Source organism: Hyaena hyaena, unplaced genomic scaffold (genome assembly GCF_003009895.1).
Source record: "Hyaena hyaena isolate Hyena2069 unplaced genomic scaffold, ASM300989v1 scaffold_0, whole genome shotgun sequence".
NCBI lineage: Eukaryota > Metazoa > Chordata > Mammalia > Carnivora > Hyaenidae > Hyaena > Hyaena hyaena.
The window spans coordinates 155,022-170,446 of NW_024080632.1; positions in this window are offsets into that span (position 1 = coordinate 155,022).

Here is a 15,425-nt window from a genome sequence, read left to right on the forward strand (position 1 = left end):
GCCACACCGGCCTCGGGTTCACCACGATCCCCAGCCCAGCCCACGCCAGCCTTCGTACCTGCTTATCTCTGCCTGGACCCTCCCCCGACCCCGTTCTCCCTTCCTTCCTCTCCTCTCCCTCCCTCCCCCCCCACCCCTCTCCAGTCTCTTTCTCTTTCTTTATCTTCCTTCTGTTTCTCTCCCCGGGGGGTGCACATATTCCTTCAAAATATGGTCATGACATTTTTTTTAGAAATAAACAAAGAAACGAGGCTTCCCTTCTCTCTCAGCCCCAAGCCAAGGACATCACTTGGCTCCACTCCCAGCCGATAATGAAGCCGGGAGGAGTGTGGGAGTCTGTAGTCATTTCTCTGAGGCTGAAAGAATTGGAACATAGAACTCGAATTTGGGAGAAGGCTGCGCTGTGCTGAATAGGAATTAGGAGCTCCGTTGGCCCGACTTTAGCTGGGGTTGACACAGGACAGACGGGCGCTGCAGGACAGGTTTGGGCCTCGCAGGGGGGAAGCCGAGACCGTACCTGAACTTGAGCTCTGAGCTCCATTCCCTGGTGCTCAATCCATCATCGCTTGTGCCTGAACCTCAGCTTCCTCATCTGCACAATGGGTGACAATACAGAATTCCTCATGAGGCTGTTGCAGTGATCGAATGGGGCGATGCCCCCAGATGTCTTAATGTCTTGTTCAGTCCGCTGTAGACCGTAAGTCACTCAGTACCGTTCCTCTTACATTGTAATTATTGCAACACCTCACACGGTAAATACACACCAAATTGAGGATGAACTCAGATTCTCTTCTTTGAAGCCCATTTTCCCTCCCGCTGTATGACTGAAAATCAAACAAGTGAAATCCTTATTTCTCGAATTTCCAATCATGCACTTATAAGCCATCTTGTTTGGCTGAGGACAAGAATGAGCAAATGAATAAATTGGGGCATCTGGGTGGCTCAGTTAGTTGAGCGTTCGACTCTTGATTTTGGCTCAGGTCACGATCCCAGGGTCATGCGATCAAGCCCTGTGTCAGGCTCTGTGCTGAGTATGGAGTGTGCTTAGGATTCTCTCTCTCTCTCTCTCTCTCTCTCTCTCTCTCTCTCTCTCTCTCCCCCTCTGCCCCTCTCCCCTGCTGTCTCTCTCTCTCACTTGAGAGAAATAAATCAATTAAGCAGATACTGCCATTAACTTCGGTCCTTGTACGGAAGTTACTGGATTCCAGAATTTGGAGGGCGGCGTCACGTCAGAGCGGCTGATGGAGAACCCGTGATGTTTGACCCCGCGGGGCCTGCCGTCCAGTCCGCTAGGCTTCGGGGTGCTTTGTAGGGTCTGTCTCTCTGCAGAGCACAGAGGGACCCTGTGAGCCTGCGTCGATGACCCCGTGTGTGCGGGGTCATGGTCTCAGCCGGTGGGTGGGCAGGTCAGGGTGAACCTGGGCATCACCGGGCACAGGTGGCCGTGAGTGGGGGACGGACCACGCCTGCCTCGGGGCTGCTGGAGCTCCGACTGCTGTTCCACGGCACCTCCCTGCTGGAAGCTTCCTGGAAAACAGAAAAGGCGACTCTTGTCAAAATGCCTTCAGACTAACAGCAGCGCTACACGCAGACGCTACCCGTTTGTGGACTATTTCTCTAGGTGCTTACCTACCCAGGCTCTAAAATTTGAGACTTGGGACAACCCACGACCCCACCTCCGGCCCCACGGAGTTCATCACGATGACGTTTGCAGTTTCACACTGGATTTTCGTGCCCCCCCCCATCTGCATGGTCCTTCCCGCACATGTGTGGGTGTGAGTGTGTTTGCACAGTGGGGAGAGAGGCTCGCTTCCTCTCAGGGCTGCAAACAAGCACAGCCACTGGGAGGTTTGCCCCCCGCCCCTGCACTCCCTGGAATAACGCGGGGCGAGGACGAACAGAACAAGGAAAGCTCAGTCATCTTGTGCCAGAGCCGGAACGTGAAGTTGGAATGCCTGCCACGCGGGACAGAGGAGAAATAGTGCTCAGCAAAGGCCGCTAGTCAGCCTCTTCCGAGATCGTCAGCAGGCCACATGCCACACAGACATCCGTTCCACGGGTCTGGCTCCTCAGGGAATTCTCACATCACAAAACCCCTCTTCAAATTCCCAGAAGACTCCCCAAGAAATGCGAATCTGCCTTCTGGGGGTGCCTGGGGGGCTCAGTCGGCTGAGTGTCTGACTTCGGCTCAGGTCACCATCGCACAGTTGGTGGGTTCGAGCCCCGCGTCGGGCTCTGTGCTGACAGCTCAGAGCCTGGAGCTGCTTCGGACTCTGTGTCTCTGTTGGGGACTCTGGTCTGGTCACACCGGCGGAAGAACCAAGCGGCGCTCAGAGATCTTGGAAGGGAGCAGGTTTATTTTACACCCGTGGGCTCAGAGGAGGTCATTCCCCAGAGGTCTGCGCCCCGAGCATCAGCAGAGGGAGTAATTTATAGCCTGTTACTTCCGCCTTCCTCGCTAATGCAGGTGACAAGCAGGTGGGGAAAAGAACCCAGAAGGGGGAGCCTTTGATCAGGGACACGTATTTCCTTATCAGCCCTGCTGGCCGTCTTACAACAGGCTTTTCCCTGTCATCTCCCTCTCTCTGCGCAAACCACCCCCCCCCCCCCCCCCCCCCCCCCCCCCCCCCCCCCCCCCCCCCCCCGCTCACACACTATCATTCTCTCCGTCTCTCTCAAAAATAAATAAACATTTAAAAAACTAAAAAACAGAAAGAAAATCTGCCTTCTGTATTTAGGCAGCACATCAATATTTGCTGACTGCATTTTTTTCCCCCAAATTAATGGAAATTCCCTTTCCAGGCGGAAGGGAAGAGTTTCCGGGAGGAAAAGGGACACTAAATGGATGTTTTGATGTGAAAAGCAGGAGAGAGAAACTTCCAGATCCTTTCAGCCCATTTCCGTGGAAGGCTGGTTATGATTTTGCCCCTCTGGTGGCCTGTGGCTTCGGTCACTGCGGAGGGAGGTATGTTTCTAAGGAGCGCTCCAGAACCCGCGGGAAGGCACAGGTAGCTTCTGACGGGGGGGGGCGCTGAGTTCTGATCCTGACTGACTCTCACACTGCCTGCAGGCGGCCGTGGAGAGAAGGCACTCGAAGGCTGGTGCATGAAACCGGCTCCAACCCAGCGGCTGTCGGGTTTCACCCTGCGAATCCATAGCAGACATGACACAGCCGTGCTGGGTATCTCCACGTTCCCGAAGCGGGTTGGGGGGCCTGTGGGTAAAGCACGTCCTTACCTGATGAGAGGAGCCGGAAACCCCTTTCATTCTGATGAGGTCGGTCACTCACACACACACTCACACTCACACACACACACTCACACACACACACACACACACGCATGAGCTGGGGAGCATGAGGGGGCGGTGGCACAGGAGCATTGGCGCAGCCCTCGGGAGCAGGCGCCCATGGGAGGAATTCCCTGCTCCTGGATTCTAGAGTCACTCCGGAATTGCACACGCCGGCTTGCACGGCGGGATGAGGTGCGGTGCCGAGCGATCGCGGTGTAGACGGGTATTCCCGTTCGTCCTTGGGACTTGTGGGGAGTCATCCGGCTCATCAGGGAAGCAGCCCTCCATGGACGCGGACAGGAGCGGGGTGAACAGGGGGCTCCGTTTTCCAGAGGAAGATGGAGACGCTCTAGCTTTAGTCTGACACTGACTTGTTTCTTCTACGATCTGTTTCCAGGGGAAGTTTCTGAGTTGACACGTACGCAGCTGAAGTGACTCGACCGGAGATGGGGCATCGCCCCTGGGGTGCCGGGGGCCACGGTGAGGGTGGGGACGCAAGATGTGGCCCAGGCCTCCTGCCCACACAGGGATACCAGAGAGGACATGTGTCATCATCCCAAAAGCTGTCATTCCCCTCCCCCTGCCCCGCCTTGTGCATAAAGGACTTACTTCTCAGCACCGAGACACCTCCCCATTCGTGCACGTTTTCTTCATTTTCCAGTACACAAATGGGAATGAAAGAGACATGGCCCTAGATCCTTCTCAGCTGCCGAGGGCCTTGCGCCTTCACCGCTCACCTCCCCACTCCTCCCTCCCCGGAGAAGGGATTCCCGCACCTAAGACGTAGGTGTTTCCTGGAAGTGTTCTTCACGACCTTACCACAAGGTCAAGGAATCCGTTCATTGCATGACCTGCGTTTTGCTTAACGCCTCTCTTTGGCCCCTGATGGTAAAATCAGTGAGGGCTGTGTTTTGTCTGGTTTGGGTTGGGTTGGTAGTAGCCCAGTGCGAGTGGCCTCTGAATCTCAGATAGGCCTCAGTGCCCTCTTAGAAACAGACATTTTCTTTTTTTAATTAATTAATTAATTGATTGGGAGAGAAAGAGAGTGAGTGCAAGCGGGGAAAGGGGCAGAGGGAAAGAAAGAGAGAATCTTTTATTTTTTATTTTCTTTAAGGTTTATTTATTTTTGAGAGAGACAGAACATGAGCAGGGGAGGGGCAGAGAGAGAGGGAGACACAGGATCTGAAGCAGCTCCCGGCTCTGAGCCGTCAGCACAGAGCCCCTGCAGGGCTCAAACTTGTGAACCTGAGCTGAAGCTGGATGCTCAACTGACTGAGCCCCCCAGGTGCCCCATAGAAAGAGAGAATCTTTCACAGGCGCCATGCCGATCCCAACACAGGGCTTGATCTCACAGCCCTGGGACCAGGACCCGAGCCGATATCGAGAGTCAGATGCCTGGCGGACGAACCACCCAGGTGCCCCGAAACACAGACATTTCCCCAGAACACTGGCCTCAGACACGCCGGGTGTGTGGCCAGGACGGACCAGGATGGGGCTGTCACCGAGACCCGGATCCCAGACGTCCCGTCAACCGCTCACGGAGCCTGTGCGGCTTGGTCCCCAGGCCTGTGAGGAAGATGCCAGTCCTTCCTACACCCACCCGGACAGATGCCCGCGTCTGCGAGCTGCTCTCCCATCACCGGTGTGGCCCCGGTCCTACGGCAGACTCTCCCTGCCACCCTCCGGAGATGCCTTCTGTCCCCTCGACGTGCAGACCGGCTCGGCTCCAGCCCCAGGCACGCGTCTAGTGGCCCGTGGCTGCGGGGATGCCCAGTGGCCCGTGGCTGCGGGGGCGCCGCGCTGTGTCCGGCACGTGGTAAATATTTGCCCAAGGATTCACAAGGTCAGAGAAGAATTACATGAACTGTTTTAGCCATGATCTGGCCTTTGGGATAAATGAACATGAAAAAGCAAATAGATTTAGAAAATCACATCTAGTTAAATCCCAAATATTTTTCTACAACATCAGCTGTAACTTAAAAATAAGTGCTAAAAAGAGAAAACTCGAAACAATAAACATTTCTGTCCCATATGAAGTTTTCTAAATTAAAAGTCTGGCGTGGCTGCTGTTAGAATAGGACCTCCTGAGGCTGAAACATGGTTTTAGGAGATTTTCCTCATCCTTCCTGGCCCGGCTCCCTCTACTTTCTCCTCCTCCAGGCAGCCTTCCCTGACCACTGCCCCCAACTTTCTCTCACCTCCATGCCGGCCCCACAGATGGGGTGAGCCCTGGCTGGGCTCTGAGGATGCCACGCCAGAGCCTCACGGACACACAGAGAAAGGAAACCACATGGCAGGTGCATCGCAGCCAGCCCGTCATTGTCCTACAGATAGACAGGGTCTGCGTGGACGCGTCTCAGATTGTTCAGAGATCTCGGGACGACCGTGTCTGGTAGCAGGGCTCAGACGCACAGGGATCAGGAGCCAGAACACCGAGTGGACGGGGAAGGTCGGGGGACTGAGGAGGCTGTGGCGCCTTCGGGGCCTTTGTGGGAGGGTGGCCTGAACCCTGAGAAGCCGTGAGGCCCCCGCAGCCGGCCAGGCTGCCGAGTCTGACCTGACTCACATACATCACAGCAGCTCTGGCCCCTCCCCCGGCTCCGCGACGGCCTCTCGCGGCTGCACCTGCACTCTTGTTTCTCTGGGTCCAGACCTGCGCCACCCCCTTCACAGCCCCCCCTACCCCCCGCTGCGTGGTTCTGCAGCCCTGGGGCCTGGGCAGGAGCGCGGCCGTGCAAGAGGCCATGCTCTCTGCGAGAAGGGTGACCCGTTACCTGTGGGCGATCCCTCCAGGGACCCCCCCCCTCCCCACCCGGACCCGTTGCCTGTGGGCGATCCCTCCAGGGACCCCCCCCGCCCCCCCTGGACCCGTTACCTGTGGGCGATCCCTCCAGGGACCCCCCCGCCCCCCCGGACCCGTTACCTGTGGGCGATCCCTCCAGGGACCCCCCCCCCCACCCGGACCCGTTACCTGTGGGTGGTCCCTCCAGAGACCCCACCCCACCCCCGTCCCCACCCCATTCATTCAGTTTTCCAACTCAGGAGACATTAGCTCTCTGTTAGAATTTCAACCTTACGACTTTAAAAGCAAATACGGGACCGACAAAAGAAAATAAAAGTCCTGAGCAAAAGGCAAGCATTTGTATTTGTTGTGGCCTCGAGCCCGCAGGACCTTAAAGAAACAGGTCACAGACCCACCGTTTAGTCCTGGCCCCACCGCTGACAGAAGCTGAAGACTCACGAAGCGGCAGAACGCAGGCCTCTCCCAACTCGCCCTCCAGCACCCACCTGAGCCTTGCAACCCCCTGCGGTGGCCTTGTTCCTAAAAGTTCCGCAGAGCAGCGACAGCCAGCCCCCCAGGGCCATCCTCTGAGCCCCCCGCGCCTGCGAGCCGGGGCGGGCCCCCTCCGGCGGTCTGCACTGGCTGCAGGTGGTGATGAATTTGACCTGCTCTGCCCTCTCCCCGTCGAAGCCCTCAGCCTGCGAGGTTTGCTGCATGCGACCAGATTGAATCCCGATCCCTGTAGATTGTTTTCTGGCTTCTTGCGACTTTTCTTGCCCCTGAGATTGACTCCTGCGGCCTCTCTGCCCGTGCGGCCCAGCCACGCTGGCCTTCCTCCGACCTTCCAACGCGCCTGCTCCTTCCTGCCTTGAAAACCCCTGGGATGCAGCACGGACGCGTCGCACACGAATCCTAAGGACCACGTGCGGCACGCTCACCAGTACTTGGGAGAACGCACGCGGACTTGGTGGCAGCCGCTCAGTTAATGCCCATTTGCTCAAGCGTTTGGCTTGAGCACCGAAACACCCCCCCACCCCCCACCCGCCCTGGGATCCCGCTCAGCCTGAGCTAACTGGAGCAGATGGTCACTGCATTTAACCCTTGCTGCGGCCTCAGCAGGGGGGAGCCAGGCATGTCCCATTTTACAGATGAGGACTACTGAGGTCATAGAAGTCACACGATTTACCGAATGCCCCTGCCTCGCCCCAGTTACAGAGTGATACTTCGCGGCCTCAGTCCCTTCTATTATACCATCTGCCCCTGGGTGGATTTTCTCGACTAATTGTTCAGAACTTAGCTCGGGCATGGATGATTTTAAAACACGTCCCGCTTGGCTCCTGTGTGTAACCAACGACCTGAGGATCAGTGCCAGAGTTAAGAACACAGACTGGACTTCCTCTGTTCACTGGGCTTCCAGGACGCGCCCCTTACCGACTGTATACAACTGGGCAAGTTACTTAACATCTCTGCGACTCTGGTTCTGTGTCTGGAAAAGCAGGGTCATGATCGCACCTGCTCTGTAGGGTTTTCCAGAGAATTAAATACGAAGGCATTTGTAAAAGCCTTAAAGCAGTGCTTGGCAAATAGTAAGTGATATGTAAGGGTACCTATTATAAGATAATAATCTTCAAAATGAAAGAAAAGTAATGTAATCTAAAGATTCAAATCATAGAAGGCCTGCATTATTCATTTTCAAACAAAATGTTATTAAAGTTTAAAACGTTGTCACGGACTCAAATCGCACTTTTCTCCCCCGGCACTTTGGACAGGGCGATCGCGCTGCCTGGAAGAAATTGAAGCTCGTGGCTTGGGCTGCGGCGCTCATTAATTTTAATACAGACACGACTACCTTCTCCTCCAAAATGTGAAACATAGATTTTAATTTAGTTCCGTGGGCTCCTGCAGGACTGAGGTGACATACTGGAAAATATATCAATTAGGCTTATTTCCCAGGAAGAATGACTGGGCTCCTGCACCCGGTCCGGGGGAGAGGAGCTTGGCTTTGAAGGTGACGGAGGGCGGCCACGTTCATCGCCCCGTGCTTGCCCAGGGGTGCTGTCTGATCTGCAGAAAGGCTTCCTGTGAGGTGAGAGAAGAGGGGTTCGGGGGAGTTGGTAATTTTCCTTCAAGTGGCACGTGCCATCACAGACCTGCCTCCTTCGAGGGAGAATGGCTTCCTGCCTCAGTGCCCAGGGCCATTGGAGCACAATGATCTTTGTGTGTGTGTGTGTATTTTTTTTTTTTAATGTTTATTTAGTTTTGAGAGACAGAGAGACAGGAAGTGAGCAGGGGAGGGACAGAGGGAGAGGGAATCACAGAATATGAAGCAGGATCCAGGCTCTGTGCTGACAGCACAGGGGCTCAAACCCACAAACCGTGAGATCATGACCTGAGCCGAAGTCGGATGCCCAGCTGACGGAACCACCCAGGTGGCCCCTGATGATTATGTTTCTGACTTCACTGCAAAGGCACACATCAGGTACAACAAAAGTGACTCTCAGAGGCCACATCAATGGTGCTGCTGTCGTCCACATCGTGGCCCTTGCAGACTCAGACTTAAGACGTAACACAAAGCCGTGCTCTCCCTTTTATCATTGGAGCTGAGGATCGGGGGTGGGGGGGGTGCGGGGGGGGAATTTCAGGGGTCTGTCTTTTTCTCTCCAGGAAAATATATGAAAATCTGTGTATGTTGAACGTGTGTATATGCAATGCCATCTTTCTCCCCTAGAAGATTCCTGAAAGGACCACGAGACACAGTACTCGAATCAGTATGTTAGAAACAAAAGCTGTCACCGCTGTTTGATCACCTGGCCCGCTGCTCTCCACCTGTGCCCCCAACCATTATAGATGCACTGCCTCCCTGGCCCAGCCCCGTCTCTTTCAAGTCTCAGTATCTTTGAACTTCCCTTCCATCTTCCTTCCCACCCAGCCTCATCTCAAGGACGCATGCGGATCTGGGGACGCCTCTCCCCTGCTCAGCTGCTGGGTACCACCTTCCTCCTCTCAGCTCTGCATGGACCCGGGTGTTATCTCCTCTCCCAGGGTACACACGCTGTGACTCCTTTATGTCACGGTGACCCCCGAGATGTCTAGTGTAGTTTGGGGTTCACAGTAAGGGTTAAAAGTCCTAGCTAATTGTACGACTGAATAGCTACCTCCTTGCCAACTTTACACGAGCTACTTCCCTTCCTGACAATATTGCTGATGGTGGATAGTGTCTATACGTCTCCTTTCTACTCAACAGATTAAGTGTCTGGGAAGTATCTTAATTGTCTCTGTGGTTCCCACTTACAAAGACGATGATGAGGATAGTGGTGATGATGATGATGATGTGTGTGTGTGTGTGTGTGTGTGTGTGTGTGTGTGTGTGTGTGTTTTGTTTACCAAGCGTCGCTTTACATGTTTTCGCATATTTGCATGTGACGCTACAGCCTTTTGGAACACATCTTTCGAAGCAGCCCAGTGACTTGAGAAAACGCCCCATGACATTCACGTGTAGTGGGCATTTCCTGGTAAAACCCGCCACCTGCAGCCTCAGAACTAGCTCAGCTGCACCTGTGATGGGGACATGTCTCCTGAGGTTAAGGCAATCGCATCGTTCATATTTTAAAGACCGTCTGGTCCCAGTTTTGCTAACAAATGGTAGCCCCCGGGAGTCTGTGTATTTGCAGAGGCTGATCTGGTGCCACAGGCCTGATCTGCCTCCCAGCTGCTGCCATTTTTCTTCATTTTCTTGTAAACAAGCCCAGTATGCTGGTACTTTGTGGAAACAGGCAATATTACTGAATCCATCACCATCGCAAACACGACTGAGGGGCTTTGGTGAACCGGGGGTTGTTAGCAAGAGCACAGGATAAACATTGATATTTCCTAATTAAGGGTGTCAGCCTTGTCCCGAGGGCCTCTTGAGTTTGGAGGCTATGCTTAGCTCCTGGTTTCCACAGACCCATTTCTGAAGACAAATGACTGATTTATTAGACAACTTTGTTGACACTGAGCTTCTGGGGAGCTGGTTCCATACATTGTGGCCAGACCAATCGTTGCAGAGTCGAGGAGGTCGCCCTCATCAATTTCCTCATGAATGTCCTTCTTTGTGCATGCGCTCGTGGGCATGGCGGCTGCTTGGCTGGCCACATGGCTAAAGGAATCAATATGGTGTCTTACTTGACCTCTCAACAGCGGAAAATCAGCTCCTTCTTGAAAAACTTCCACCAGTTGGTTTCTAGACCTCGGTCACTGGTTCTTATTCTAACTCACTGCTCACTTCTCAGACCCCACCCTCCACTGGTTCTTCCCCATCCTCTGCTCCTTGCCATATTGGAAAGCCCCAGATCTCCATCCTTGGAGATGGAGATCTTGTCTCTACCTACAGTCATTCCCTGGAGGGTCCCTCTAAGTCTCAGGGCTTCAATGAACCTTTTCTGGCTGGTGATATATACATTTACTTCCAGCTAATGTCTTGAGTATGCATTCCAAACTCTATGTCCATTGATTATTGGCTATCTCGTCTTCAGTGTTAGCAGACACCTCACTCTGAATGTCCAAAACTGAGTTCCAGGTTTTCTCCCAAAACCACCCCAACACTGATTTCTCCCATTTCAGTAAATGTTGACTTCATTTATCTTATGACTCAGGAGGGAATAAAACCCAGTTTCTTCCTTGACCTTTCTCTTTCTCTCCCATCTCCAACGCAATCCATGAGCAAATTCTACCGGATCTTCCCCCAAAAATATACTCAGAGCCTCAACTTCTGACCATCTCCACCCTCCTACCATCTTCTGCCTTCACCACCATATCTCTCTTCTGGCTTATGACAGTCTTGTGTCTGGCCCCCCACCTCCTACTTTTTTCACAACCCTTGCCCCTGCTTCAGCCCTTATTAATAAAGCAACTAGATCAATGTTTGGAAAATGTAATGCAACCATGTTACTCATCTGCTGAAAATCCTGCAAAGTCTGCCATTTTGTTCTTATTTATTTTATTTTAAAGTTTATTTATTTTGGGAGAGAGAGAAAGAGAAAGGGTGGAGGGGAGACAGAAGGGAAAGAGGAAGAGAGAGAATCCCAAGCAGGCTTAGCAAGGTCAGCATGGAGCCTGAAGCGGGGCTTGAACTCACAAACCGTGAGACCATGACCTGAACTGGAACCAAGAGTCAGACACTCAACTGAACGAGCCACCAGGTGTTCCTCAAAATCCTGCAATGGCTATAACTTTATTGTGAGTGAGAGGCAAAGTCCTTACAGAGACCAGAGAGGCTGGCAAACCCGGCTGCTACCTCCCTGAGCCCATGCCTTCTTGGCCTCCCTGGGTTCCCTGGGCACCAACCATACATGCCTATTGGTCAGTGCTTGCATTGCCAGGATGTCTGGACTGTTGGCCACCATAACGAAACCACCCACGGGCCAGAAGAGTGGGTTCCAGTGTTTGGACGTGCCACTCCCACGAAGCCAGATGCATGACTTACAGGCCTTCACGGACTTGACAAGTCATGGGCATCCTTAAACAGACAGTTAAAAATCTACGAGTCATCAATTTCTCTCACGGATCATGGCGACAACGCGCGTTTCTCACCCCTGCACAGGTCAGAGGACTGAGACAGGCAACACCTACCCATTGGGAATAGCAGGCCTTTCGGCGAATCTTCTCATGCGCCTTATTCTTTCCATGGCCCTACCTCACCCCCTGTGTGGTGGGGTGTCTTGAACCACTCTTTGTCATCGCTAGCATCAAGCCCAGCTCCCGGCATGCTGGCTGGCGCTGTTGACAGACGGCCTCTGCAAGGCACACCTTTGACAGACGGCCCCCACACGGCATACCTTGAGGCTTGCTTCTTGGCTTCCTTCCTATAGATTCCTGTCACTGTCACCACACTTCATCATAGGACCCCGTGTTGATAGCCTGTTGAGGCAGAGGCTACCCTGACATAGTCTCATCTGACAAAGAACCTTGTGCCGCAGACTTTCTACGGTTGGGCTGTGGCTCTCATCCCGGGCTCTACGTCGGAATCATGCGAGAAGAGTGTTAGCCAGTGGTGTTTTCATAATCCGTAGGGCCAGGTCTCAATCCAGAAAGCGTGGGTCCGAGTTTCTGGGGGTGGGTCCTGGGTATCGGTGTTCCTTAAATCTCTTGAGCTGGAGTTTTATGTGCTGAGCCCTGAATAGACCGAATCAAGAGAAACCAAGCACACAGACAAGCAATCCCGAGGTCAGGTGGATTGGGTTTGCAGGCACCACACCTGTCTCAGAGCTCACTGTTCCATCGCACGTCAGTGGGACTCACTGACTGTATCACCACAAACACAAGTAATTATGTAAAACAAGTGGACACCCACGAATCTCTGGGGCCTCTCCCCTCCCAAAGTCACAGAGGAGGCGGGACAGTCCCCTCCGGGGAGCATCGTCCGGGTTCACGGGGTCAGCAGAAGCCGCCGGCGCCCACCACCCCGTCTGTGCAGATGTGCCCCTGCGTGCGCAGGGCAGAGGCAGGCGCTGAGCTGATGCCCTGCTTTTTTCAAAAATTAATTAATTTATTTTGAAAGAGACAGAGACAGCACAAGTCGGGGAGGGGCAAAGAGAGAGAGGAAGACAGAATCCTGTCAGCACGAAGCCCAAGGCCGGGCTTGAACCCACAAAGCTGTGAAATCAGGACCTGAGCAGACACCAAGAGTCAGATGCTTAACTGACTGAGCCACCCAGGGGCCCCAGCTGATGTTCTGCTGTAAATGTTTTTTAATGTTTATTTATTTTTGAGAGAGAGAGAGTGTGTGTGTGGGTGTGAGCAGGGGAGGGGCAGGGAGAGAGGGAGACACAGAATCCGAAGCAGCTCCAGGCTCTGAGCTGTCAGCACAGAGCCCGACGCGGGGCTTGAACCCACGAACGGTGAGATCATGACCTGAGCCGAAGTCAGACGCTAAACCGACTGAGCCCCCTGGGGGACCTCAAAGCCCTGCTTTTAAACAACAACAAAAGGTCTGTGATCACCCAGCAGCAGATTTTCTTCAGTGACGGCTCCCTTCCCCTGGGCGGGGTGGGGGTGGGGGCTGTAATTTCTTTGATCCCCTCCAGCATGAAATCGAACTGTGCTTCATGAATAATCAGTCCGAATCCGGCCAAATACTGCCAAGGAGGCTTTGTGCCACGTGACAGGAGTGCTGTCCACGTGTGGGTTGTGGCAGTGAGCTAGGGGGCAAATTGGAGACAGAGCTTTCCTCTTCCCCTCTGGCCGAGCACCCCCCCCCCCCCCCCCACACGTTGTTGAAGTCATTAGATGTACACTCTTTGATTTAAAAAAAAAAAAAGAGAGATCCATCTCTGGGGTGTCTGACTGGCTCAGTCAGTCGAGCATGTGACTTTTGATCTTGGGATCATGAGTTCAAGCTCCAGGTTGGGAGTAAAGTTTATTTAAAAAGAAATAAAGAAAACTTGAAAAAAAAACACAAAACTTTATAGGTTGAGAGAGAGAGACCTATCTCCAACTAATACGCTGCTTCCTGCAAATAATACTCCAGAAAGAAAGAAGAAAGAGAGAGAGAGAGAGAGAATAGAGGGAAGGAAAGAAAGAAAGAAAAGTAAAAGGAAGAACAGTAAAAGAAAAACGAAGAAGATGAAGAAGGCTTAAGGGGAAAGAACAGGAATTTACAAAGAAAGTAATTTTTTGGCAGGACAAAGACTGTGAGTTTGGAATTCATGTCCCCTGAGTCTTACGTCACCTCCCCTGCTCAGTGTCTTTCAAATGACTTCCAAAATAAAATCTTATTTTGGCCCAGGCATTTGTTTAGAAAAACAAAACAAAACAAAGGTCATTTCACTTCACATGATGTCATTCAGGCGCTTCCACCTTGTCACCAGTGGTGGCACCAGTGGGATCTCCTTGTTAAGGCTGAGTAATGTTCCACTGCGCACGCGCCCGTAGTCCCCGTGTGGAAGTGACCCTAATGCCCACGGACAGCTGAAAGCATCTTGGGTATTTTGTGGTCCCACCGAGACCCAGGAGCGCTGCAGGGGCTGGGCGGTAACAGTGACACGCAGGAAGGGCAGGGACAGCATCACCGGGCAGACCTGAGTTCACGCCCTGAATGGCCGGGCAGAACAGGCAGCCTCTCCCACGTTACCTGCCACTAAGTGTGTGCTCGGCTCCGCCCCCTCCGCCTCGTGCACATCAGGGAAGCCGAAATGCCAGCCAAGCAAATATGTGTCATCCAAATACATTCCATCACCAGGGCGACATCTACCAAGCGTATGTCGTGGTGCCTGTGTTTCTAGGTTAGTGGCCACCCCAACCCCGGAAAGGTCCAGAACCCACACGTCCAGCCGCCCCCCGCCCCACCCCGCGCTATGTTGATTGAAGGGACACAAGACACCACTTAACACAGCGGCATTTGCTTTCATTCACTATCACCAGCAAACTGTTCATTTGTTCCCGAAAAAAAAAGCATGTAGAAAACACACAGTGAGTGTAGCCAATTAATTTAGCGTTTACTCAAAACCCCTCTGACAGTGATTGACACTTGAACATGCTTCATTCGTTAACTATCTTGGGGTCGGGAACAACATTGTGTCAGCAGGAAGTAATTCACGTTTTTGGCAGAGAGAAAAGGAATGCTAAATTATCCTGAAAAGGATAATGGATTGCAAATAGGCATGTGTCTCTGGATTCATGTTATTTAGTATTTTACAATAAATGGTCTGGAGGAGGAGAGATTTTTTTTTTTTTTCAACGAAATGTTGAAATCTGCATAGCAGATGATGCATAGCAGTCCCGAACTGAAAGCATCAAGGAGAAATAAGGAGCCAAAGGGTGCGCTCACAATATGGACAGGGAGATTTTATTATTTATAAGTGTTTCTTATTTCCCTTTAAATCAATAAATGATTCTACCCCTCCCTCCCTCCCTCTTCCCTCCCTCCCTCCTCCCTTCCTTTCTTCCCTCCTTCCTTCTTTCTTTTTAATTATCAAATACCCATATATTGACACCAAGAGACACTGGCACTGGTGTGTGTGTGTGTGTGTGCGTGTGTGCGCACGCGCTTCCTGGGAAATATTTAAAGGAAAAACTGTGATTTCCGTCAACATTCTGCACCCTTCCTTCCTCTGCCCAGGCCCTGTTCGGAAGCACTGTTACCTCTCGTCACCCTCCGCCCGGCCCTGTGCAGTTGGTATGAATATCATGCCCTCTTGCAGATGAGAAACCAAGGCTCAGAGCACTTTAAATGAGTCTCTGATGGTCGCACAGCTACAAAGAGCCAGGACCCAAGCCCAGCTGCCTCTGCCGTGATGGGTTGGGGCCCAAGAAGGGGGTCAAATGGACCCCCTACCCCGTCCCTCGACCTACAGCAGGGATGCTCTCTCGCTCC